General features: G+C 44.8%; 1 long non-coding RNA gene across 1 annotated transcript; it reads left to right on the forward strand.

Annotated features, from left to right (window-relative positions):
• The first annotated feature begins 573 nt into the window (after nucleotides 1-573).
• Nucleotides 574-4,711, forward strand: LOC123050481 (uncharacterized). The gene is made up of 3 exons (XR_006423780.1): nucleotides 574-869; nucleotides 956-3,763; nucleotides 4,353-4,711. It is a non-coding gene; the product is annotated as an uncharacterized lncRNA (long non-coding RNA).
• Nucleotides 4,712-27,360: the final 22,649 nt, after the last annotated feature.

Raw genomic sequence — 27,360 nt, forward strand, 5'->3', positions numbered from 1 at the left:
CTCAAAAAAAAAAGAGGGTAACGAGCAGTCAGGTTTCATTCTACTTCATCTCTCTCCATTCCCTCGGTCTCAAATCGAAAGAACTCCGCAGGGGGAGAAGAGAGGCCGAGCTCGAAGATTGGCGTGCTACTGCACACCCAAAGAGAGAGGGATGGCCAGCGTTGCTGATGGAGCGAGTTTCCCCCTACCATTCTTCTCCATCACTACAAGAAAATACCTTATAGATAGAAGCTTAGCAGTAGCGCGGGGTATAAACCCACGCTACTACTAAGTTGATAGTAGTAGGTGGTGTATAAATCCCACGCTACTACTAAGTGATTCCCACCGTACCCCCGGGATCGGCCATAGTAGTAGCGCGGGGTATAAATCCCACGTTGCTACTAAGTTGAGAGTAGTAGCGTGGGTTATAAGGCCTACGCTACTACTAAGTAGACCACCCGGACATGCTATAGTTGTAGCGCAGGTGAAACATGCCGCGCTACTATTATTTCGTCGCTGGCTGCGCTGTAACTACAACCGTGTATTTATAAAATGCCAATGCGTCCTGTCGCCTCGATCTCTCCCTCCCCCACATCTTATCCCTATCTGGCCTCTGCATCCTCATCCTCCTCCACCACTGGATCCGGCCACAGCCAAGGTTTCCTCTCACCCACCTTAGAGCGGCGAGGTATGCTACTTCTCCACCCGTCGGCGAGGTGCGGGCGCCGGCCGCTGGCCGACGTGGGGGTCGTGTCGTTCCTTGTGCAGCAGCTCACGGTGACCTACACGTCCGCCAACGGCGAGGACGCGGCTGACACGCTACTCAGCATCTCCCTCCCCGCAGCTCATGTCATCCCCCGTCCCGGTTGTCTCCCATCCGGCCAGCAACAGTGAGCCCCCTCTTCTTCCCGTCTCACTCTTCTTCATGCTCCATGTCAGAAAAATTAACAAGGGAGCCCATGTTTTTTTGTTGTAGATCTCGTCCTACCTAGCTTGGATCCGTGGATGGCGAGTGGATCTGGCAACTTGGATGCCGGTGGCTGCGGCTCATCTCCAACCCAATGCACCGTGTACTAGTTAATGCAAGTGATCAATTGATGTTTGGAGCGTATACATCTCAAAAGCAAACATTTGTGTTGTCTGTCCAGTTAATTAAGATGCTGATTGAATTGTGTACATCTCAAAAGCATAAATTGGAATTTGTGGATTTTTAAAAAAAAATCCTAATTAGTTAGTAGTAGCGCGGGGCAGCATCCTGCGCTGCTGTAGCGCGTGTGCATCCCACGCTACTACTATCACAACTAGCATGGGATCACAACTAGCTGTAGTGCAGGGTAAAAAACGCGCTACTGCTAAAATTTAGCTGTAGCGTCGTAGCATTAGCGCGGGCACCAGCGCTACTGATAGCCAAAAAAACCCACGCTACTAATAGCCTTTTTCCTAGCAGTGCATCTTTTTCTTGTTTGTCTTGTTCTTGTTCGTGGTACACCGTAGATCTGAAGAGATTAGGTTCGTTTTTTGTGTGGATCAAGCGAAGATTAATAGCTTAGTTATTTTTTCATGTCATTATTGTTTAAGCAGTCAATAGATTGGAGGTGTTTTTTCTGTGGTTCATGCAGATGTAAGGTTTGGGGTAGTTTTTGTAGTGCATCAAGAGCGGCCAGAGTGAGCGGGTGCTTTTGTTTTTCTGTTAGGTGATGCAGATGTAACACCAAGTAAACTGCACTCTTTAGTGTTTAATTTCAGTTAGGTTCAGTTAGTTTAGTTATTTTGCTTCTTAGTCTGAAATTCATGTCTGCTACACTGTAGGAGTTCGTCACTGTGCCCCTGTATCCATTAGAGTAGATGGGATTTTGTATGTCCATATTACCCCCCCCCCCCCGGCCCCCGCCTGTTCTTTTTTTGTTTTGTATCAAATATGTGATTAGTAGTTTCAAGCAGAGAATCACCCCCATAGTTTAGACCTTATTTTCTTAGGTTTGATTCTTTTGTGCGTTGATGCACAATAGTCTCTCGCTCTCGCGTGTCTATCGGCAATGTCGGTGTGGTGGATTTTTTTATGATGAAACTGGATTCTTTGCTTGTAGCTAGATTCACTTACCTCGATAAATAAAGCCCCGTTTTTATGTGTCACCTTTTTTGTCATTCAGATTTTTTGCTGCGTTTTTTGAGGTTCTTTCCAGTAAAGATTATTTTACAACCAGTAGCACTAAATTTCTTAGTAGGCCAAGAGACTGAGATGAAGTGTGTTTCTCCGCTGGATTGTACTGGAAGTCGTTTTTTATCAACATGTTTTTTTATGCTTGTAGGTACATATAGAGAAATTTTTACACCGCTCTGTACATCCTCTGTACAGAGAGTATAGTGCACTTTTTTTACACCCTCTGTTCATGAGTAGGTGACAAGAGAGATGTGTGTTTAGGATTTTTTGCTATGTTGAACATTCTTTTTTATTTTTTAGTATATAAACCTCTGCTAGTTATCCTTTTTTTGGACACTTTTTCTTCTTCTTTTTTATCGGGTGAGGGCTATCACTTATACTGTTCTTAACTGGGAAATTTTTGGTGTCTCAAGAAGTGCTTCTCTCATATCCCCTCATACAAATTACTGAAACCATTAGTGGGAGTGATTCAATCCCTTGTTTTGTTTTATTCTAGTCGAGAGTAGTAGGTCGAAGAATATGATTTTGCTGAAACATTACTTTCGCGAAATCAGTTCCATGTTTTTTGAGGATTATCTCCGAACTCAAATCCCCTCATATGTATTACTGGGCCATCACTAGGAGTTGTATAGTCCTTTTGTTTGTTTTACTTAGGTTTTTCGCTGAAATCTTTTCTCTCGAAACAAGAGAGGTTTTTTATTACTGGATGTATTAGCAGTAGTGTGGTATGTTTATTTTATTTCTCATAATCCCTATCTAATCTGCAGCATGTTTAATCTGAAATCTTTTTTTTGTAAACAGGAGATATTACTGCTGAAATTTATCACTAGGGAGTGGGTTGTTTATTTTTTATTTTATTTTGCTTCGACTCTTTTTTAATTCAGAAGCATGTTCAAATCTATCATTTTTTTGCGTATTCAAAAAGAGAATGATTTAATGAAAGTAAGTTTCTAGCAGCAGCATGTTTTCTTTAGTTTTCTTTTTTTCTCCCTAAAAACCATATGAAATTAGTGTGATGTTCATTTTTATTTTGTATATGAATTAATCTGGTCTTTTGATATACTCCCTCCGTCCTTTAAAGAGTGTATTCCAACTTTGTTGGAGGGTCAAACTATCTCAAACTTTGAACGAGTTTATGCAAAAATATATCAATGTTTGTGAAAACAAATGGGCATACGATGAAAATATATTTTATCATGAATCTAAATCTACTCATTTGATGGCATAAATGTTGGTGTACTATTGTATAAATACGGTCAAACATAAAACAGTTTGACTTTCCAACAAAGTTGGAAGTACACTCTTTAAAGGGCGGAGGGAGTATTCATCATCTTTTTTCTCTCCACATCGCAAATGTATGTATGCTTCTTTGTTTCATCAGCGGCGACGCTAATGATATATATCATTATCTCGAAATCCTTTTTCTTCGGAAGCATACAAGTTTATTTTGCACTAAAAATCATTTAGCTGAATATGTATGCATATCAGTAGCACATATTTATGTTTTTGGCCTTTTTTTATGTGCACAGGAGATGGTTTGCAGAGTTTGTCTGAGCCCTTGCTACCGTGAGAGCAACAAGCGGCATCAGCATGTATGTCTGGAAGGAGTTCAAAAATACAGGGGTAACTCCACAGCCTCTATATTTTTTTTGTTTCTTTTCATTGTCTGATCCTTATTTTTCTAGTTTATACTCATTATCACAGAATATATTTGTTGAAGGTTTATTTTTCATTGTCTGATCCTGGAGTTTTTGAAATAGAGGGGAGCCCATAGTTTAACGAGTTGTTTACATTCAATCATTGTTTTTTTATCAAGCGTGCCTAGCTCTTCTGATATGGTTGGTTCATTTTTTTTAAGTGTTCAGTGTATCTTTTTTCTAGCCATTTTTTTTCTGGCCCATGTATAATGTACAATGTGAGGGCATAGACTTTTTGTAGAATTTTTATGGTATGTTGTTCGTGTTCAAACGATGTAGGTTGTTTATTTTTTTTGTTCCCGTCACTTTGTCAAAAAAATCCTGATTTTGTACCTTGTTTTCGTGTAGGGTTTTTTCATTTTTTTTGGTTTTTTTTTCAGTCATGCCTAGTAATATACACTAGTTTCTAGACTGAATTTTAGGTTTGAGGCAGCTTTTTGACTTTTCTATCAGTGCTGAAATGCTTTTTAGGCAGATTCATGATCGTTTTTTTGCTTTTCTGCTCAACAAAACAGGTTGTGCCATGCAACGCGAAAGAGTTCATTTCAACGACCTGACAGGAGATAGGCTGAAGTTTAAGGCAAACAAATGGACATACACCGTCAAGTGCCACAAGGGGCCCAGAGAGGGTGCAATGTATGGGACTGGTTGGAGGAAGTTCGTTTCAGACAACAAGTTGGGGAAGCTCTTCTACTTGGACTGGCCTTCCTCAAGGGCAGTTGTATGTGTGATTTAATTCGGGAATGGCACCGAAGAATGAAGGATTCGAGGATGAGACCCAACGTACCCTTCTTTTTATGCTATGTTGAACTCTCTAACTCGTATGTCAAGATCCGTCGTTGTGTGTTTATGTTTAATGCAACTAAGTTTGTTATGCTTTTTCGTGGGAAAACTATGAGTATGTTCTATCCATGTTTGAAATATTTTCTTTATTTTTTTCCTCCCCCTAATGATGAAGCATCTTTTTCATTCTTTCCTGATGTGCATTTATTGTGTTTTGTAGTTTCATTAGTTTTTCAAAATGCCTCCACGAACGAGAGAAACAATTATGAGATCATGTTCTGAAACGAAAATAACAATTGCATATGTGTGTTGTTCATTTATTTGGAGGATTTTTTAAAGAAATGTTGGACAATCATTTAGATTAGTTTTTTTAAAAGGAGCATATTAAAGGGGCGGCGTCGAGAGAGAGGGGGCCAGTTGCATGCCCCACACTAGGCACGCAACTACATGTCTTCTAAATTGGTCGCAACTACATGTCTTATAACTTGGCTGCAACTCGACTCCATTTTTTTGTTGTACGGGGACAAGTGTCAGTTGCATGTCCCACAACCAGAGGGGGCGGCGTCGAGAGAGAGGGGGCAAGTTAAATGTCCCAACACTAGGCATGCAACTGCATGTCTTCTAACTTGGTCACAACTGGGAACCTTTGTTTTGTCGGAGGGAGCGGCGTTGAGAGAGAGGGGCCCAGCCGCATGCTAAACTGTACGCACGCAACTGTAGGTCCTTTTCCAGCATGGGCGCAATTGCATGTGTTATAACTTGGTCCCAACTCGACCTTTTCATTTTTTGTTGTACGGGGTGAGGGGTAGTTGCATGTCCCAAACCAGGACAGACAACCACATGCTTTCTAACTTGATCGTAACCGGGTGACCTTTGTTTTTGTAGGAGGGGGCAGCATCGAGAGAGATGGGGCCAGTTGCATGTCCCATACTAGGTACGCAACTGCATGTCTTCTACAATGGTTGCAACTTGGGGGACCTTTGTATTGTCAGAGGTGGCGGTGTCGAGAGAGAGGGGCCCAGTTGCATGCCCCACACTAGGCACGCAACTGCATGTCTTCGAGCATGGTCGCAACTGCATGTCTTATAACTTGGTTGCAACTCTGACTTTGCCAGTTTCATGTCCCACAATGGGCACGCAACTGCATGTCTTCTTACTGAAGGAAATATGCCCTAGAGGCAATAATAAAGTTATTATTTATTTCCTTATTTCATGATAAATGTTTATTATTCATGCTAGAATTGTATTAACCAACATAATACTTGTGTGAATACATAGACAAACAGAGTGTCACTAGTATGCCTCTACTTGACTAGCTCGCCGATCAAAGATGGTTCTGTTTCCTAGCCATAGACATGAGTTGTCATTTGATTAACGGGATCACATCATTAGGAGAATGATGTGATTGACTTGACCCATTCCGTTAGCTTAGCACTTGATCGTTTAAAATTCTGCTATTGCTTTCTTCATGACTTATACATGTTCCTATGACTATGAGATTATGCAACTCCCGTTTACCGGAGGAACACTTTGTGTGCTACCAAACGTCACAACGTAACTGGATGATTATAAAGGTGCTCTACAGGTGTCTCCGAAGGTACTTGTTGGGTTGGCATATTTCAAGATTAGGATTTGTCACTCCGATTGTCGGAGAGGTATCTCTGGGCCCACTCGGTAATGCACATCACTATAAGCCTTGCAAGCATTGTAACTAATGAGTTAGTTGCGGGATGATGTATTACGGAATGAGTAAAGAGACTTGCCGGTAACGAGATTGAACTAGGTATTGAGATACCGACGATCGAATCTCGGGCAAGTAACATACCGATGACAAAGGGAACAACGTATGTTGTTATGCGGTTTGACTGATAAAGATCTTCGTAGAGTATGTAGGAGCCAATATGAGCATCCAGGTTCCGCTATTGGTTATTGACCGGAGACGTGTCTCGGTCATGTCTACATAGTTCTCGAACCCGTAGGTTCCGCACGCTTAAAGTTTGATGACGATTTGTATTATGAGTTATGTGATTTGATGTACCATAGGTAGTTCGGAGTCCCAGATGAGATCAGGGACATGACGAGGAGTCTCAAAATGGTCGAGACGTAAAGATCGATATATTGGACGACTATATTCGGACATCGGAAAGGTTTCGAGTGATTCGGGTATTTTCGGAGTACCAGGGAGTTACGGGAATTCACCGGGAGAAGTATTGGGCCTTAGTGGGCCATACGGGAATATAGGAGAGAGGCCAAAAGGAAGGAGGCGCGCGCCCCCCCTCTGGTCCGAATTGGACAAGGGGTGCAGCCCCATTTTCCTTCTCCCTCTCCCCCTCTTTCCTTCTCTCCTACTCCGGACAGGAAAGGGGAATCCTACTAGGACTTGGGAGTCCTAGTAGGACTCCCCACACTTGGCGCGCCCCCTCTAGGGCCGGCCTCTCCCTTGCTCCTTTATATACGGGGGCAGGGGGCACCCCATAGACACACAAGTTGATCTATTGATCTATTCCAGCCGTGTGCGGTGCCCCCCTCCACCATATTCCACCTCGGTCATATCGTAGCGGTGCTTAGGCGAAGCCCCGCGTCGGTAGCAACTTCATCACTGTCACCACGCCGTCGTGCTGACGGAACTCTCTGATACGTCTCCAGCGTATCTATAATTTATGAAGTATTCATGCTATTATATTATCCATTTTGGATGTTTATTGGGCTTTACTTTTGGGACTAACCTATTGACCCAGAGCCCAGTGCCAGTTTCTGTTTTTTCCCTTGTTTCAGTGTTTCGCGGAAAAGGAATATCAAACGGAGTCCAAACGGAAGTTTTTGGAAAGAAAGCAATACAGGAGACTTGGAGTGCACGTCAGGAAAGAAACGAGGGAGGCACGAGGCAGGGGGGCGCGCCCACCCCCTGGGCGCGCCCTCCACCCTCGTGGCTCCCCTGACGTATTTCTTCCTCCTATATATACCAATATACCCTAAAACCTTCGGGGAACAGAATGGATATGGAGTTCCACCGCCGCAAGCTTCTGTAGCCACCAAAAACCTCTCGGGAGCCCGTTTCGGCACCCTGCCGGAGGGGGGATCCTTCACCGGTGGCCATCTTCATCATCCCGGCGCTCTCCATGACAAGGAGGGAGTAGTTCACCCTCGGGGCTGAGGGTATGTACCAGTAGCTATGTGTTTGATCTCTCTCTCTCTCTCTCTCTCTCTCTCTCTCTCTCTCGTGTTCTTGATTTGGCACGATCTTGATGTATCGCGAGCTTTGCTATTATAGTTGAATCTTATGTTGCTTCTCCCCCTCTACTCTCTTGTAATGGATTGAGTTTTCCCTTTGAAGTAATCTTATCGGATTGAGTCTTTAAAGATTTGAGAACACTTGATGTATGTCTTGCCGTGCGTATCTGTGGTGACAATGGGATATCACGTGATTCACTTGATGTATGTTTTGGTGATCAACTTGCGGGTTCCGCCCATGAACCTATGCATAGGGGTTGGCACACGTTTTCGTCGTGATTCTCCGGTAGAAACTTTGGGGCACTCTTTGAGGTTCTATGTGTTGGTTGAATAGATGAATCTGAGATTGTGTGATGCATATCGTATAATCATACCCACGGATACTTGAGGTGACATTGGAGTATCTAGGTGACATTAGGGTTTTGGTTGATTTGTGTCTTAAGGTGTTATTCTAGTACGAACTCTAGGGCTGTTTGTGACACTTATAGGAATAGCCCAACGGATTGATTGGAAAGAATAACTTTGAGGTGGTTTCATACCCTACCATAATCTCTTCGTTTGTTCTCCGCTATTAGTGACTTTGGAGTGATTCTTTGTTGCATGTTGAGGGATAGTTATATGATCCAATTATGTTATTATTGTTGAGAGAACTTGCACTAGTGAAAGTATGAACCCTAGGCCTTGTTTCCTAGCATTGCAATACCGTTTACGCTCACTTTTATCACTTGTTACCTTGCTGTTTTTATATTTTCAGATTACAAATACTCATATCTATCATCCATATTGCACTTGTATCACCATCTCTTCACCGAACTAGTGCACCTATACAATTTACCATTGTATTGGGTGTGTTGGGGACACAAGAGACTCTTTTCCATTTGGTTGCAGGGTTGCTTGAGAGAGACCATCTTCATCCTACACCTCCCACGGATTGATAAACCTTATGTCATCCACTTGAGGGAAATTTGTTACTGTCCTACAAACCTCTGCACTTGGAGGGCCCAACAACGTCTACAAGGAAAAGGTTGCGTAGTAGACATCAAGCTCTTTTCTGGCGCCGTTGCCGGGGAGGTGAGTGCTTGAAGGTATATCTTTAGATCTTGCAATCAAATCTTTTTGTTTCTTGTTTTATCACTAGTTTATTCTATAAAAGAAAATTACAAACAAATGGAATTGAGTTTGCCTCATACGCTTCATCTTTTTAATATCTTTCGTGAGTATGATGGAAAGGAAAATTATGCCAAAGTGCTAGAAGAAGAATTACATAGAATGCTTGACATAAAATATGTGAATGATGAGCATGATTGCAATGTTGTTAGTACGAATTCTTTGAATATCCATGATACTAATGATGATTGCACTAGTTATGATGAAAATGTCTCCTATAAACATGTCAATTTTTGTGGAGTGCATTGGGTTTGCAAGTACACACCAAATAGTGAAGATAGATATTGCAAGAGACATAAGCATTTAGAAACTAAATTGTTGCAAGAAAGGCTAGATGTTTGTGCTGAAATTTTAAATTTTCTTGGGCGTACTTGTGGACTTTGCAATGAAAGTGGTCATTTAGCTGTCCGATGCAAATTGTTTCATGATCTAATCGTGTCCAAAAATTGTGATGAGTTGATTTCCCTTGCACATTATAATGAACTTAGCTTGCTTATGGGTTGCGAAGAAATGAAACATATAACTAGGCCTCTTCCAGAATTTGCCTGTTACAAACTTCTTGGTTTTGATCTAGAGGAAATTTATATGTATTGTGCGGGGAATTGCATTGAAAATCCTTATATTGCAATTACATAAAGAAAATAAAACAAATAGAAGATGAAGAGAATGCTAACGAAAGGGAAGAGACTTCCCAGTATTCTCCTATTATTTCTTATGATGAATCAGGTAACGAGGAGGAGCCTTCTATTCAACCAATCTCATTAATAAGGAGCTCCAAAAAGAGGATTGAACCCACACATGATGTGGTGAAGAAGAAGAAAAGAAAAAGGAAGAGAGGTAAAAAGATATCTCTCCCAAATAATGTTGATCTTATTATTGTTGTGCCTCATGAAAATGAAGATGATGCACTTGATGATGATCTCGTTATGCCTATTGCTTGTTGTGATGATTATGATTGGGAAGATAATGATACTTCTTATGATCTTGAAAATCTTTTTGGCACTTGCTTGGAATATGATAATTGCTATACTATTGGTGTTATCCATACTATTAATGATGAGAGTGATTATGCTTATGATATGAAAAGGCCCAAGCTTGGGGATGCTATGTTTGATGAAGATGATGTTTTTGAGAATATATTTTCTGCAATTAATGTTTGTCCCAAGCTTAGGGATGCTACGTTTAATGAAGATGATATTTTTAGCCTCCCAAGTTTTGATATGCAAATTTATAATGATGATAGCATGCCTTCTACCTATGATGATTATATTGATGAAAGTGGGTTTGGAAGAGTGTCAACTTTAGGAAGTAATGATCCCACTATTTTGGAGGATGTTGAATCTTATAATATTTATAAAAGTGGATTTGGAGAGGTCATGACTTTATTTAGTGATGAGTCCACTATCTTGGAAGAGGTTTCAATCGATTATGCTGAGAACAAAGTTGCTACTTATGATGATTATTGTGATGAAACTTATGCTATAAAAAGTAGTGATGATTATATTTATAAAACTTGTCATGATTATGATTCCCCTTTTTCTGAACATTACTCTTTTAATGTGTAAACAATTTATAGTATTCAAGTCTCTTATGATACTCCCACTATTCCGAATGAGAAGAATTTTGCTTATGTGGAGAGTAGTAAAATTTCTATGCAAGTAGATCATGAAAATAATGCTTTATGTGCTGGTTATATTGTTGAATTCATTCATGATGCTACTGAAAATTATTATGAGAGAGGAACATGTGCTTTTACATATTGCAATGATATCAAGTTTCCTCTCTATGTGCTTAAGGTTTTGAAGTTATGCTTGTTTTACCTTCCTATGCAAGTTGATTCTTGTTCCCATAAGTTGTTTTCTCACAAAATCCCTATGCATAGGAAGTGGGTTAGACTTAAATGTTCTAGTCATATTCTTCATTATGCTCCCGTTATGTTTCAATTCTTATCTTTTATGTGAGCATCATTGTCATCATCATGCCTAGCTAATAAGGCAATAAAGAAAAGCGCTTGTTGGGAGACAACCCAATATTTACCCTTACTGTTTTTGTGTGTTCACATGATTATGCTACTGTAGTAATCATGTTTTATAGCTTTTGTTTCAATAAAGTGCCAAGTAAGACCTTTGGGATAACCTACGGTGATAGTTATTTGATCTTGCTGTAAAAAACAGAAACTTTGTGCGCACGAGATTAGTTTTAATAAATCACAGGAACGTGCTTTTCAGTTGATTCCAATTGCATAAGATCAATAATCAAATTATCTAGGTCCTCCTATTTTGGTAGATTTTTCTGAGTTCTAGAAGTTTGCGTTAGTTACATATTACTACAGACTGTTCTGTTTTTGACAGATTCTGTTTTTCGTGTGTTGTTTGCTTATTTTGATGACTCTATGGCTAGTAAAATAGTTTATAAACCATAGAGAAGTTGGAATACAGTAGGTTTAACACCAATATAAATAAAGAATGATTTCATTACAGTAGCTTGAAGTGGTGTTTTGTTTTCTTTCGCTAACGGAGCTCACGAGTTTTCTGTTGAGTTTTGTGTTGTGAAGTTTTCAAGTTTTGGGTAAAGATTCGATGGACTATGGAATAAGGAGTGGAAAGAGCCTAAGCTTGGGGATGCCCAAGGCACCCCAAGGTAATATTCAAGGACAACCAATAGCCTAAGCTTGAGGATGCCCCGGAAGGCATCCCCTCTTTAGTCTTCGTTCATCGGTAACTTTACTTGGAGCTATATTTTTATTCACCACATGATATGTGTTTTGCTTGGAGCGTCATTTTATTTTCTTTAGATTTGCTTGCTGTTTGAATAGAATACCAAGATCTGAAATTATTAAATGAGAGAGAGTCTTCACATAGCTAAATAATTATTTAACTACTCATTGATCTTCACTTATATCTTTTTGGAGTAGTTTGTCATTGACTCGTGTGCTTCACTTATATCCTATGAGTAAATGGTTGAATGTATTGAATATCATAAATCTGAAATTATATATGTTTCATATGCCTTTCCCATGGGGAGTAATACCTTCACATATAAGAAGTAGAGGTGGTAAATTTATTTAAGGTTGGCAAACTCTGTATTGGTCACTTGAACAATTCATGAAAGAATATTGAAGGAAGAGAGATTTCACATATAAATATACTATCTTGGACATCTTCTATGATTGTGAGCCCCATTAATTATTTTCAAACTTGAGCAAATTAGTTGAAGTTGGACAAGGAAGACAACATAATGAGTTATGCTTGGGTATATTTGTATAGAAGTTATATTGTTATGGATCCTCTAACATGTGGTGCTTGCTATTTAGAATCCTTTGCTAGCCAAAATATCTGTACTAAGCGGGAATACTGCTTGTGCATCCAAATTCCTTGAACCAAGTTTCTTCCATGAGTGTCCACCATATCTACCTATATGCGGTATTTACCTGCCGTTCCAAGTAAATTTGCATGTGCCAAACTCTAAACCTTCAAATAATAATCTATTTTGTATGCCCGAATCGCTCATGTAGCGACTACGGGTTAGCAGTATCTTCCATGCTAGGTGGGTTATTCTCACGATGAGTGGACTCCGCTCATCATTCACGAGAAAATGGCTGGTAACTGGGATGCCCAGTCCCATGATCAAAAGATTGAAATCAAATAAAAAATAATTGCAAACAAAACTCCCCCCAGGTTTGATGTTAGTTGGAGGCACCCGTTGTTTCGGGCAAGCCATGGATTGATGATTGTTGGTGGAGGGGGAGTAAAAATCTTTACCTTTCTGTTTGGGAACCGCCTATAATGTATGTAGTATGGAAGATATTGGGAACTCTTGGTCGTTATGTTGACAATGAAAGCATACCTCTCAAAATTATTTTCATCTCTGTTTTTGCTCTGAGCTCTGGCACCTCTGCAAATCCCTGCTTCCCTCTGCGAAGGGCCTATCTTTTACTTTTATGCAAGAGTCCATAGTATTCCTTCTCATTCCAACCTACACTTTAGTTGGCAAGCATCATATGATGGAAATATCTGAGCATATATGGCCATTCAAATATATTTGATCATGAATTATTACTGTTGACATTACCCTTGAGGTAAAAGGTTGGGAGGCGAAACATTAAGCCCCTATCTTTCTCTGTGTTCGATGAATATTATTTGTTCTAAAAATATGCTTTGAGTGGTAGCAATCATGGAAGACTAAATGATAGTTGAGTATGTGGAGTTTGCTAAATCAAAGCTCTGACATAGACTCTTCCTGAAAATAAGATGAATTGTAATTGTTTGATGACTAATAACACGGTTTGTTAGTTTTCAAGAAAGTTTATGATCTATACTTTAACATGTGAATAGTTTGTTACTTGATCATTCAAAGTTTTATGAGTTGAGCTACTGTTATGACATATAATGAAGCTAGAAAAGGTGATTGAAACTATCATTGATCAAACTTGTGCACCTTCTAGCATTCACACTTCATAAATTATTTCTTTTATCATTTACCTACTCGAGGACGAGCATGAATTAAGCTTGGGGATGCTGATACGTCTCCAACGTATCTATAATTTATGAAGTACTCATGCTATTATATTATCCATCTTGGATGTTTATTGGGCTTTACTATGCACTTTTATATTACTTTTGGGACTAACCTATTGACCCAGAGCCCAGTGCCAGTTTCTGTTTTTTCCCTTGTTTCAGTGTTTCGCGGAAAAGGAATATCAAACGGAGTCCAAACGGAATGAAACCTTCGGAAAAGTTATTTTTGGAAAGAAAGCAATACAGGAGACTTGGAGTGTACGTCAGGAAAGAAACGAGGGAGGCACGAGGCAGGGGGGCGCGCCCACCCCCCTGGGCGTGCCCTCCACCCTCATGGGCCCCTCGTGGCTCCCCTGACGTATTTCTTCCTCCTATATATACCAATATACCCTAAAACCTTCGGGGAACAGAATAGATCTGGAGTTCCGCCGCCGCAAGCCTCTGTAGCCACCAAAAACCTCTCGGGAGCCCGTTCCGGCACCCTGCCGGAGGGGGGGATCCCTCACCGGTGGCCATCTTCATCATCCTGGCGCTCTCCATGACGAGGAGGGAGTAGTTCACCCTCGGGGCTGAGGGTATGTACCAGTAGCTATGTGTTTGATCTCTCTCTCTCGTGTTCTTGATTTGGCACGATCTTGATGTATCGCGAGCTTTGCTATTATAGTTGGATCTTATGTTGCTTCTCCCCCTCTACTCTCTTGTAATGGATTGAGTTTTCCCTTTGAAGTAATCTTATCGGATTGAGTCTTTAAAGATTTGAGAACACTTGATGTATGTCTTGCCGTGCGTATCTATGGTGACAATGGGATATCACGTGATTCACTTGATGTATGTTTTGGTGATCAACTTGCGGGTTCCGCCCATGAACCTATGCATAGGGGTTGGCACACGTTTTCGTCGTGATTCTCCGGTAGAAACTTTGGGGCACTCTTTGAGGTTCTATGTGTTGGTTGAATAGATGAATCTGAGATTGTGTGATGCATATCGTATAATCATACCCACGGATACTTGAGGTGACATTGGAGTATCTAGGTGACATTAGGGTTTTGGTTGATTTGTGTCTTAAGGTGTTATTCTAGTACGAACTCTAGGGCTCTTTGTGACACTTATAGGAATAGCCCAACGAATTGATTGGAAAGAATAACTTTGAGGTGGTTTCGTACCCTACCATAATCTCTTCATTTGTTCTCCGCTATTAGTGACTTTGGAGTGACTCTTTGTTGCATGTTGAGGGATAGTTATATGATCCAATTATGTTATTATTGTTGAGAGAACTTGCACTAGTGAAAGTATGAACCCTAGGCCTTGTTTCCTAGCATTGCAATACCGTTTACACTCACTTTTATCACGTGTTACCTTGCTGTTTTTATATTTTCAGATTACAAATACTCATATCTATCATCCATATTGCACTTGTATCACCATCTCTTTGCCGAACTAGTTCACCTATACAATTTACCATTGTATTGGGTGTGTTGGGGACACAAGAGACTCTTTGCCATTTGGTTGCAGGGTTGCTTGAGAGAGACCATCTTCATCCTACACCTCCCACGGATTGATAAACCTTAGGTCATCCACTTGAGGGAAATTTGCTACTGTCCTACAAACCTCTGCACTTGGAGGCCCAACAACGTCTACAAGGAGAAGGTTGGGTAGTAGACATCACTCTCCCGTGAAGCTCTGCTGGATCGGAGTTCGCAGGACGTCATCGAGCTGAACGTGTGCTAAACTCGGAGGTGCCGTACGTTCGGTACTTGGATTGGTCGGATCGTGAAGACGTACGACTACATCAACTGCGTTGTGCTAACGCTTCCGCTTTCGGTCTACGAGGGTACGTGGACAAACTCTCCCCTCTCGTTGCTATGCATCACCATGATCCTGTGCGTGCGTAGTGTTGAGGATGTAGCTACTAGTGTAACCCGCCCAAGATGGGCCGGGTTACGTTGCGACAACTCTTCGTTCAGAAGCCCAAGGACAGGTTAAGCATGGCGGTTTAGTAATAGGCCTAAGGCCCATAGGCGACTTAAGGCCCGTAGTGGTAAACCGCCGTTGTGGCATGACTTGTAGTGTAAGGCAAGAATAGTTAAGAGTCCAAGCCGGACACAGTTTATGAGGCGACCGAAACTCTGAGAGCCGCTAGGCGTTAACCTTTCTATATAAAGGGACGACCTGGCGGCGGTTCAGGACAAGGAAGATCAGATCGATAGCCAAGCAGAGCGGTTTAGCTCCTGGTCATCGAAATCCTAAGCAATACCACCTCAACTGGAGTAGGATTTTACCTTCAACGTAAGGGGCCGAACCGGTATAATCCTCGTGTCCTTTGTCCCGTTTAACCCCTTTAAGCTTCCTAGCTGCAATGGCTCCACAACTAAGTCCTTGCACGAGGACATCTGCCGTGACAATTCCACGACAGTTGGCGCCCACCGTGGGGCCAGCGCACGGTGGATTTGAGTTCTTGAAGGGCAGCTTCGAAGGGCTCAAGGGATACGCTGTGGGCCGGATGACCAAGAGTCGTCGCGGCAAGCTCTACATCGACGACGCAGGCTGGGGCCCGACGCCGGCTCAATCGAGTACGGGTACCGGGTCCCCTTCGGCGGAATCCACGTTTTCATTGGCAAGATTGGCGAGCCGGGCCCTGAGCCGGACCTCTGCACCGACCCTCGAGACGGCTCAGCGTGCAGACCCGCCCGGACTCTGCCTGCCTTGAAGCGTGCTTTCGTGGGATGCGTCCATGGAGGACTCTCTGAAGGATCTGGATCTGGCGAGGACGGCCGCCGCTCTGACGGTGAGTCGTCCACAGGTGAGACCGACTCGTTATATCAACTTCAAGATGGCAGGCTCAGGGGTTGTTCCGATGGCGACAGTATTCCGGACCCCTTTGAGCCGCCAGCCGGGTTGGAATCTTCATGGCCGGCACAACCTGTTCAAAACCGCCGCTGGGGCAGGAGGCCCTTGCACTCGCCGGCTCAGGTGCTGATGGATCTCACGATAAGATGACGGCCCTGTTAACCGCTACGGTCGTCCCAGCGGATCAAGCTCAACATGATGCGGAGGTGGCACAGTTAAAGCTGGATATAGCAAGAGCCAAGGAAGATCTGGCAGCGGAAGGGATCAGGATGGCTGCAGAGCGGGCGGCTCTCGACGCCCAGACTCAGCTGATTCAGGCGCAGTCTTTCCGGCTCACGATGGATCAGAACGCATCCAATGAGATCATGAGAAGGAGGCATCAGAAGGCTCAATCTCGACTCCCTCCGGTTTACGATCCTCGAAACCTCTTCAACACGCCTGGTGCAGGGCCCAGTAACCCGCCAGAAATCACGGCACCCGGGGCTGGAACGCCGATTCAACCGCAAGTGATGGGGCCTCCCCGTGTGAACACTGCCCCGCCTCAATACGTGCCTATACCACCGGGTCATTATGCCAACCCGTTGGAAAACATGATCGCCGCAGCGGCGCGACTGGCGGCTCTCCCAGTCGAGGGCGACTCTCCGACGGCGGTCGAAACCCGCCGGGTCAGAGAACTTCTTCAGACGGCTCTGGCGCAACAGGAGGCATATTCATATAGCCGGGACAGGATTCATTCAACCCCTCGTCCAAACCGGAGCCCAAGTTATAGCAGACACATGGTTTCAGCGACCGGCTCAAGCAACATCCGGCGCCGTGACTTGCCAGTTGGCCATGGACCGGCACATAATGGAGCCTTTAACGCGGTAGACCAAGACAGAGCACGACAAGAGGCGGAGCAGGCGGCTCAGCTGACAGCCTACTAGCCCCTCCCGGTTTATCCGACGGCTTCTATCGAGGCGGGCGTACCTACGAGGACCGGAGGTGTCCCTTGTCTGGTGCCGACTCTCCGTAATGAACGTCTGCCCAAGGATTTCAAAGGACCTAGGAAGGTACCTAATTACACGGCTGATTTACAACCCGGAGCATGGATCGAGAGCTACGAGATGGCTATGGAGTTGCTGGAGGTCAGCGAAGCGGCAATGGCCAAATACTTCACCATGATGTTGGATGGGACTGCCCGCACTTGGTTGAAAGGACTGCCGCCTAATTCTATCGGCTCATGGGCAGAGCTAAAAGCCCGGTTCATCCAAAACTTCAAAGATACATGTAGGCAATCTATGTCAATTGTGGATTTGACTAACTGCAAGCAGCAAGAGGGCGAGTCTACAACCCATTGGGTTCGCCGGGTCAAAGAGATAATACATTCGTCTGATAAGATGGATGTCGGCTCTGCAGTCTTAATGTTGGAGCAAAATTGTCGTTTTGCGCCCCTGAAGATGAAGCTCGGGCGGCTCAAGCGCGATTGCAATGATATGGGTACGCTGATGGCGGCTCTGGTCTACGCCGACTCTGATAGTACCAAGGATCCCGCGTCTGATGATGAAAGGATAGGGAAGGGAAAGAAGAATGGCAACGGCAAGGGCCCTCAGCATAACCCGACGAACTAGGGAGGTAACAAACGTAAGGCTAATGGCAGTATGGAGTTTGTGGCCAACACCAATGCGCATGGTAACAACCACCGACGCAAGGGGAGACCACCTCCCCGAGCCGGCGGGTCAGGCCCGACGCTTGAGCAATTGTTGAATGAGCCCTGTCCAAGGCATGGCTCTAGGGAGAAGTCGGCCACTCATCTATGGAAAGACTGCGCAATCATGAAAGCCTTCAAAAGTTCCAATGCTTTTAATAGCAACAATGGACAGGGCGGCGGCTCAGACGCCGGCAGCTTCCATGGCCCGGGCGGCGGCTCTAATTCCAATTCTCAGAATTTTCAAAGGGGTTTTAATCAGCAATCTGGCCAGGGTAATCAGCAGCAGCAGCAGGGGGGATACCAGACCAATCCAAAGCAGCTCAATGGTTGACAGTATCATGTGTTTACTACCAGTCTGTGCAAGCGGGATCAGAAGCTTCATAAGAGGGCTGTGAATGCCGTTGAGTCGGCGGTTCCACGCTATTTAAGATGGTCTGAGCAGCCTATTGTATGGATTAGGGAAGATCACCCTCCCCCGATTGATAATCCGGGTCACCTGGCCTTGGTGGTGGCTCCTCAGGTCGGGGGGTATAAATTCACCAAAGTGCTCATGGACGGAGGCAGTAGCATCAACATCCTCTATTATGAGACCTTCCGTCGTATGGGACTAACTGATAAAAACCTCAGCCAGTCCAACACTGTTTTCCATGGGGTGGTGCCTGGTAAGTCGGCGTATCCAGTCGGTAAGATCGAGCTGGAAGTAGCCTTTGGAGATGAGTACAACTACAGGGCGGAAAGACTGACTTTTGAGGTGGTTAAATAAGAAGCCCGTACCATGCTTTATTTGGGCGGCCGGCTTACGCCAAGTTCATGGCACGGCCGTGTTACGTGTATTTGCAGCTCAAGATGCCGGGTCACAATGGGACCATTACGGCTCATGGCAGCCGAAAGATAGTCTTGGAGTGTGAGGAAGGTGACGCTGCTTACGCTGAATCTGTTTGTGCGACAGAGGAATTGAAGTTTTACAAGGATAATGTTGACCCGGCAGATATGACGTCTTTGAAAAAGCCAACCACGGAGCATGAGCCGGTAATGAAATTTAAGTCAGCCGATGAGACTAAACTTGTTGACTTTGTTCCAGGTGACTCATCTAAGCAGTTCAGCATCAGTGCCAATCTGGATCCGAAATAGGAAGGCGCGCTCATCGAGTTCATCCGTGAGAACAGGGACATCTTTGCATGGAAACCTTCTGACATGCCGGGTGTACCAAGAGAACTCGCTGAGCACACTCTCAATATTGATCCGAAATTTAAGCCAGTCAGGCAATTCCTCCGGCGGTTTAATGAGGAGAGGCGGAAAGCCATTGGTGAGGAAGTAGCCCGGCTCTTGGCGGCCGGGTTTATTGTTGAAGTCTTTCATCCAGAATGGTTAGCTAACCCGGTGCTCGTGCTCAAGAAGAATGGCACCTGGCGTATGTGTGTGGACTATACGGATTTAAACAAGGCTTGTCCGGCTGATCCTTTTGCTCTCCCCCGTATTGATCAAATTATTGATGCTACGGCAGGTTGTGAGCGTTTGAGTTTTTTGGATGCGTACTCTGGTTACCATCAGATCAAAATGGCTGTTAAGGACCAAGAGAAGACGGCGTTCATTACTCCCTTTGGAGCCTTTTGTTATGTGTCTATGACTTCCGGGCGCAAGAGTGCACAGGCGACTTACCAGCGTTGCGTGCAGAATTGTCTTCATAATCAGATTGGGCGCAACGTTCATGCTTATGTGGATGATATTGTGGTCAAATCCAGAGAGAAGGAAACCTTGGTAGATGATCTGAAAGAGACCTTTGATAATCTCCGGGTCTACAAGATGATGCTTAATCCGGCCAAGTGTGTTTTTGGTGTTCCTGCAGGCAAGTTCTTGGGTTTTCTGGTTTCTCACAGAGGCATTGAAGCTAACCCGGAGAAGATCAAGGAAATCACCTCTCTGGCTAAGCCGGCGTGCATAAATGACGTCCAGCGTCTGGCGGGTCGCATCGCTGCTTTGAGTCGGTTTATAAGCCGGTTGGGTGAAAAGGCCATGCCACTATATCAGATGATGAAGAAAACAGATGACTTTGTCTGGAATGATGCTGCTAATGCTGCTTTTGAGGATTTGAAAAGACAGCTAGCTGAGCCGCCAGTCCTTGCTGCTCCTGTCGATAAGGAGCCTTTATTGTTGTATGTAGCCGCTAACACACGAGCCGTCAGTGTGGCTGTGGTGGTGGAGCGTAAGGAAGCGGGTAAGGAACATCCGGTTCAGCGGCCGGTTTACTACGTCAGCGAAGTACTCATTGAGTCCAAGCAACGGTATCCACATTGGCAGAAGCTTGTTTATGGGGTGTTCATGGCAAGCCGGAAGCTTAAGCATTATTTCCAGGGCCACCCTATCACTGTGGTTAGTTCTGCTCCCCTAGGAGATATCATCCAAAACAGAGAAGCCACAGGAAGAGTTGCTAAGTGGGCCATAGAACTTGGGCCTCATGGTCTAAAGTACGTGCCACGCACTGCTATCAAATCTCAAGCATTGGTGGATTTCATCAACGATTGGACAGAGCTGCAGGTGCCTGAAGAGAAACCGGATAATACATACTGGACTATTCACTTCGACGGGTCCAGGCAATTGGAGGGCTCGGGGGCTGGAGTTGTGTTAGCTTCCCCTCGAGGTGACAAGTTTTGTTATGTACTACGGTTGATGTTTCCCTGTACTAACAATGCAGCTGAGTACGAGGCCTTGCTCCATGGTCTTCGGATGGCTAAGGAGATGAGCTTAAGCCGGGTAAGGTGCTTTGGCGACTCAGATTTGGTGGCCCAACAAGTATCAGGCAAGTGGGATTCCAAGGACCCGCTCATGGTGGCTTATCGCCGCGAAGTTGATGCCATTGCTGGACATTTTCAGGGTTACCAAGTAGAGCACATCGATCACAGAAAGAACGAGGCGGCTGATGCATTAAGCCGGTTAGGTTCTCAGCGAAAGCCGGTGCCGCCTAATACTTTCTTGGATATTCTGCATAACCCTTCTGTCAAGTTGCCTACAGAGGAAGACTTGGCTGTTCCTGACCCAGAAGCACAGTTGGTGGCGGCTCTCCACGTTATCCCAGATTGGACAGTGCCATACTTGGCTTACATGACCCGGGGAGAATTGCCTGAGGATGAAACTTTGGCCAGACAAATAACCCGGCGGTCTAAGTCAATGATAATTGTCAATGGCGAGCTGCATCATCGCAGTGTCACTGGAGCTTTTCAGCGTTGTGTTTCCTCTGAGGAAGGTCAAGAAATTTTACGTGAGATTCACGAGGGGGATTGTGGCCATCATGCCGGCTCAAAATCCCTTGTGGCCAAGGCTTTTCGTCATGGTTTTTATTGGCTGACGGCTCATGCTGATGCAGAGGACTTGGTCAGTAAATGTGACGGTTGTCAGAAGTTCTCAAGACGGGCTCACGTGCCGGCTCAAGAGTTGAGGATGATTCCAATCACTTGGCCGTTTGCAGTCTGGGGGCTTGATATGGTTGGGCCTTTCAAAAGGTCCAAAGATAAGAAGACCCACCTCTTGGTGGCGGTTGACAAGTTCACAAAGTGGGTTGAGGCAGAGCCAGTTAGTAAGTGTGACGCAGCCACGGCGGTTCAGTTCATGAAAAAGGTGATATTTCGCTTTGGTTTTCCACACAGCATTATAACTGACAATGGTACCAATCTATCTAAAGGCGCCATGGCGGATTTTTGTCAACGAGAGCATATTCGGCTTGATGTTTCATCAGTGGCTCACCCTCAATCCAATGGTCAAGCTGAGAGAGCCAATCAGGAAATCTTGAAGGGCATCAAGCCCCGGCTTTTGGTCCCTTTGCAACGGACGCCGGGTTGTTGGGTGGAGGAATTACCTTCTGTATTATGGAGCATCAATACTACTCCTAACAGGTCTACGGGTTACACACCTTTCTTCATGGTTTACGGAGCTGAGGCGGTCCTCCCTAGCGACATCCGTCATGACTCGCCTCGAGTGGCGGCTTATGTCGAGGCGGATAATGAGCAGGCGCGTCAAGATGCTCTTGACTTGTTGGACGAACAACGTGATGTAGCAGCAGCTCGCTCGGCGATTTACCAACAAGACCTGCGCCGCTATCACAGCCGCCGGGTTAAGTCCAGGGTCTTTCAGGAAGGTGATTTGGTGCTCCGGCTCATCCAGGATCAAACAGATGCACACAAACTATCCCCACCTTGGGAAGGGCCCTTTGTGGTTAGCAAGAACTTGCACAACGGGTCATACTACCTCATCGATGTTCGAGAGCACAAAGATTCACGTAAGTCGGAGGAGGAGACCCGCCGGCCATGGAACATAGCTCAGCTTCAGCCTTATTACACTTGAGCCACCAGCTCTCATAATGTACATATTTCTATAGCCATGTATATATTGTGATAAATAATAAAGCAGGACCTCTATCCTTTTTTCCTCCAAAGGTAAATGTATCATTGTTATTTTCATTGTAATATTACATGGTCACTTGGAGGTTGGTCCGGCTTATGATCGTATTCGAATCTAGCCGTTAAAAATATGATCACTTGGGGGCTTCCTGTTCAAACATAGGTCGTATTCGAACCAAAGAGAACATAGCTGTCGATACCCACTTGATTGGCATATTGCCGAGCTCATTGGGGAGTTTTGCTTGATCATATTTGAATCATAGCTCAACCCCCTTTGAGAACCGACGTGGATCGTATTCGAATCAGCGTCGTTAAACAACTCTCAAGGTCATTTGGGGGCTTCCTGTTCAAACATAGGTCGTATTCGAACCAAAGAGAACATAGCTGTCGGTACCCTCTTGATCGGCAACGCCAAGCCACTGGGGGCTATATGATCGCATTCGAATCTTAGCTTAACCCCTTTGGGACGGTTCTCTGGTCGTATTCGAATCAGAAGCCCCTAAATTTTTGAAATCTTTTTGTTGCAAACAAGTTCTTTTGATCATATCAAAAGTGTTCAAGGGTGGTTCTTATTCCACCGGCTTAACCTTGATTAATAATGTTGATAGCACATAATAAGCATTATATGTGCTGGTGAACCGGAGTTGAGTTCTTAACCTCATTATTCGGGTTACATAAACCGGAAGTATACTCGAAAGCTCGCAGGTATGCTGTTATGGTTATCTCCAAGATATAATTGAGAACCGGGTTATTATGACTCTGATTCATATTCCGGGTTATATGTACGATATATGACTCTCCATGCGGTGAGCCGCCTAGGGACTTGTGATTTGTTTTCTATGCAGGACAATTAAAGACAGCTCTTTAAACTTAAGGAAAGCAGAGGATCAAACATAACCCGGAAGAATATAAAAGGGCAGTTTAAATAGAATTAAGCGCTACACACGTGCACGATGGCACGACAAAATTAAGTGTTCGTCCTACTCTATTACAGGACTCCCCGAGTCCAAAAGGTGAGGCATTGTTTTTGAGACATAACCATGAGCCGCCTAAGAAATCAAAGGTGCTTGTTGGGTTGAAGCTACCGGCTCATCCCTCTCCGCTCCTCCGGCTGTTTCCATGTCCTGGAAGGTTGATGATTTCCAGTCAATGCCACTCAAGGCTTCAAATTGAGCTTCATCATCAATTAACCCGGCCGGGTCAACTTCAGGGGCGAAGGTATGCTTACGAGTCGGAGGAATCAGGCTGACTGCTTGGATCCTCTGATTCTCCGCGTCATAGCCCGGTTGATATTTGGTAAGGTCTGTATCATTACCAATCAAAGTGGCCACCGGGCGTACACTCTTCACACAAGCGGCGAAGTCTTTCTGGTCAAAGGGAGTGCCATCTTCCTTCAAGCTAGGATACCCAAGGGCGATGTCGGCCGGGTCTAGCTCCGGTAGAAACGCCTTGGCCCGGCTTAGAGCGGCTATGGCTCCGGCTCTTGCAGAAGCTCGTCTTAACTCTTGGAAGCGTTGAGGAAGCACGGCAAGCCGCCTGAGTACATCTGCCAGATGAGTGGGAACTTCGTTTGACAGAGCCACAACGGCTAAGGCACGTTGTGACCCGGTGTAAAGTTGTTCTACCAAGGTATAAACCGCCTTCAGCTTGGTCAGCACGTTCTGGTTGAGATTGGAACTCCTGGGACCTGCATTACAAAGTCAGGTGAGCTGATGGCAATTGAGATACTTATGGGAAATGAACGATGTAAACTAGTTAGAAACTTACAGAGTAACTTACCAAAGATTGCGGAGACCATCTGAGATACATGGCGTTTTAAGCCGGATAGCTCGGCGGTTCTTTCAGTAAGAGTGGCCTCCGCTTGTTCGGCCCGGCTGAGCAAAGCAGTTTTTTCATCTGCCCAGGCTTTTCTTTCTGCTTCAAACTTTTTCTTCAGTTTCTCTTGTGTAGATACACTGAATTCAAATTTAGAGTTGGCCTTTTGGGTTTCACTTTCCTGAGTCTTCAGGCGGTTCTTCAGATCAGAGTTTTCCGATTCAAATTTCTTACAGACGGCCTGTACAAATTCCGGGTTACGGTTAGGGTGATTATAATGCAACATTAAGTCCCAAGCACTTTGCAAGCAAAGACACTTGGCACTTGGGGGCTAATGTATGCTGAAGAGCTCTGTTTACAGTGCCGGATCATGAAAATAAGTCCCAAGCACTTTGCAGGCAAAGGTACTTGGCACTTGGGGGCTAATGCGTAAAGCTGCTCAACTACTTGATTAAAACAAGGTAAGGACCGGTTCAACTATGCTGTTTAAACCGGCCCTCGAGTGTTACCAGGTAAGCCGGTTTTCTTGCAGTGATTACTAAGCCGGCATTAAGTCTACAACATATTTCATCATAAGTAATAGACTTGGGGGCTGGCATGGTAAGGATAATTATGGAGTAAGCAAGAGAGTTATACCTCAGACTTTTGCTGTATTTGCTTCACCATATCAATTTCCAGGTCCCGGCTGTTGTGCACTTGATTAATATAGCCAGAGACAATATCTCCAATGCTCAGATGAGCATAATCAGTGATGTCCAGCCTGGCCCTGCGGCGTTCCAGAAGTTCTTCCTTGGCAGAGCACCTAGCCAACACGGTGGGTCTTCCCGGTTCAACAAACTCGGTCCGGGTAATTACAACGTCCGGATCATCTGGATGAGCCGGGCTGGGGATCTCCGGGTTATCAGAACCTTCCATAACTTGTTCATCAGATGGAGCAGTGGCGGTTTCAGGAGCTGGTGCAGACGGCGGCTCATGAGCAGAAGCATCAGGTTCAGTCAGGACCGGCTCTTCGGCCGGCTTATTTTTCTTCGCCCTCTTGCTGGGCTTTACATGTACACTGAAAGTCAAAGGGTTAGTGCAAAAACATGAGTAAGATAAGCACAAAATAAGCTGATCATCATTACCCGGGTGCGGTTTTGAAAGCCGGCAGGCTAGACTGCATGGAGTCGCCGGAGGAAGGTGAAGTTCCCTGGTAGTTTGAATCAGAAGAATTGAGTGGTTGACGAGTGACACCCGCCAAAGGATGAAAAGGATATAAGTCGGAGATAACCTCAGTCTGGCGCTTCCTTGATGCTTCGGGTAAGCCGGAGGAGAGGTCTGCATCCTTGCTGGTCCGGGTCTGCCTCCGATTTTCATAAATCTGTCGCTTCAAAAGAAATTGAGGATCTTGATAAGCTAAAGGATGTGAAAATCTTACTTTCCGGGTTACTCTTCGGACTTTCAGTCTTAGCAAGGGCTCCGAGTCGGAGGAAATTATAGTTACCTCTTCAATCACTTCATGACTCGTTCCGGTGTCCTCCTGCTGATAATCCATGTCAATAAGATGGTTAAAAAAGGAGCCTAAAGATTCAAGGGCTACCTCTGACTCGGAGGTGTCTTCTAGGTGAAGCAGGTCCGAGGCGCTAGGTTTACTCCCCTTCTTGCGGGGAGCGGCTTTCCTGGCGGCTTTTTTAACCTTTCTGGCTTTCTTAGCAGCTTCATGGTCATACTTGACCTTCCAGAATTTTTCATTAGCCTGTAAAATACAACAAAGGTTTTTGAAGTTAAGACGAAATCATTAAAATGGAAGGTGAGGTGTTCAGGTCAATAGTTTACCGCTGGGGCCGGGTTAGCCTTACAGAAAGGACTTAAGCCTGTCCTCCCGCAATCTGTCAGGCTCTCGTTCAGAAGAGACTTGGTCATATCATCAATGACGTCCTCAGGTAAGTCATCAGGACTGTGCCGAAGAGGATCATCCTTCCGGCCCGTGTAATCACACATTAAGCCGGGGCGGCGGCTTAAAGGAATCACCCGCCAGGCAATCCAGACCCGGAACAGATCAATGCCATTTAGGCCGTTCCCCAGAAGAGCTTTGATTTTGTTGATGGTGGGAATAAGTGGTTGACATTCAGCTGATAATTTGTCTGGCAGGGGGTGATTTGACTCCAGACGCAGGGCGCGAAAGCCGGGCAGAGGGTTTTCATCAGCCGGAGAAGTATCTTGGCGGTAGAACCATGTCTGGTTCCAATCTTTTGGGTGGCTTGGCGGCTCAGCATAAGGGAGGAGACAATCTCTCTGTCGTTGGATTGAGATTCCACCGAGTTCCAAGCTAGGCCCGTTGGCACATTCATTCTGGCGGTTCAGATAAAATAACTCCCTAAAGAGTAGCAAGCTGGGCTCTTCTCCAAGGTACACCTCACAGAACACTTGGAAGTTACAAATGTTTGACACGAAATTGGGTCCAATGTCTTGAGGTCGCAGGTCGAAAAGGTGCAGAACATCTCTGAAGAATTTTGAGCCGGGAGGAGCAAAGCCCCGGCTCATGTGATCAGCAAATATGACAACCTCTCCATCCTTGGGTTGAGGTCTCTCTTCGGACGGGTCAGGAGCACGATAGGACATGACCTCTTTCTTGGGCAGGTAACCCGTTTTCACGAAGTCAGCTAAGGTGCTATCAGTAACGTTGGATCTAACCCAGTTGCATGTAATGGGCGCCTTGGGAGCCTTGGGCGGCATTGTGAAGGATGGAAGCCTATAACAAAATAAAATTTTCGGTTCAAATTTAAGCCGGAGGAAAATTTTGGTTCAGTATTTAAGGTGGCGGCTTATGAAGGGGCCTAATGATATATGGCCAATTGTGTCAGGTCATTTAAGCCGCTATGGATATCATGAGCAATTAAGTTATTTGACTCTGTTATGGATGACCCGGAATATTCATGAAGCATCGCCTTTTTTAAGCCGGTGATATGAGCCGCCATAGCTAACAGATGCAATTTTTGCCGGAGTGTTGCACAAACAAGTTTCACAGGTTGCAGTAATTATTTTGGATCAAACGGTCGTCCAGAAAGGAAAATTTTCTAGACCTAAAAACTGGCACAGAGAAGTT

The sequence above is a fragment of the Triticum aestivum genome, chromosome 2D, assembly GCF_018294505.1.
Source record: "Triticum aestivum cultivar Chinese Spring chromosome 2D, IWGSC CS RefSeq v2.1, whole genome shotgun sequence".
In the NCBI taxonomy this organism is placed as follows: domain Eukaryota; kingdom Viridiplantae; phylum Streptophyta; class Magnoliopsida; order Poales; family Poaceae; genus Triticum; species Triticum aestivum.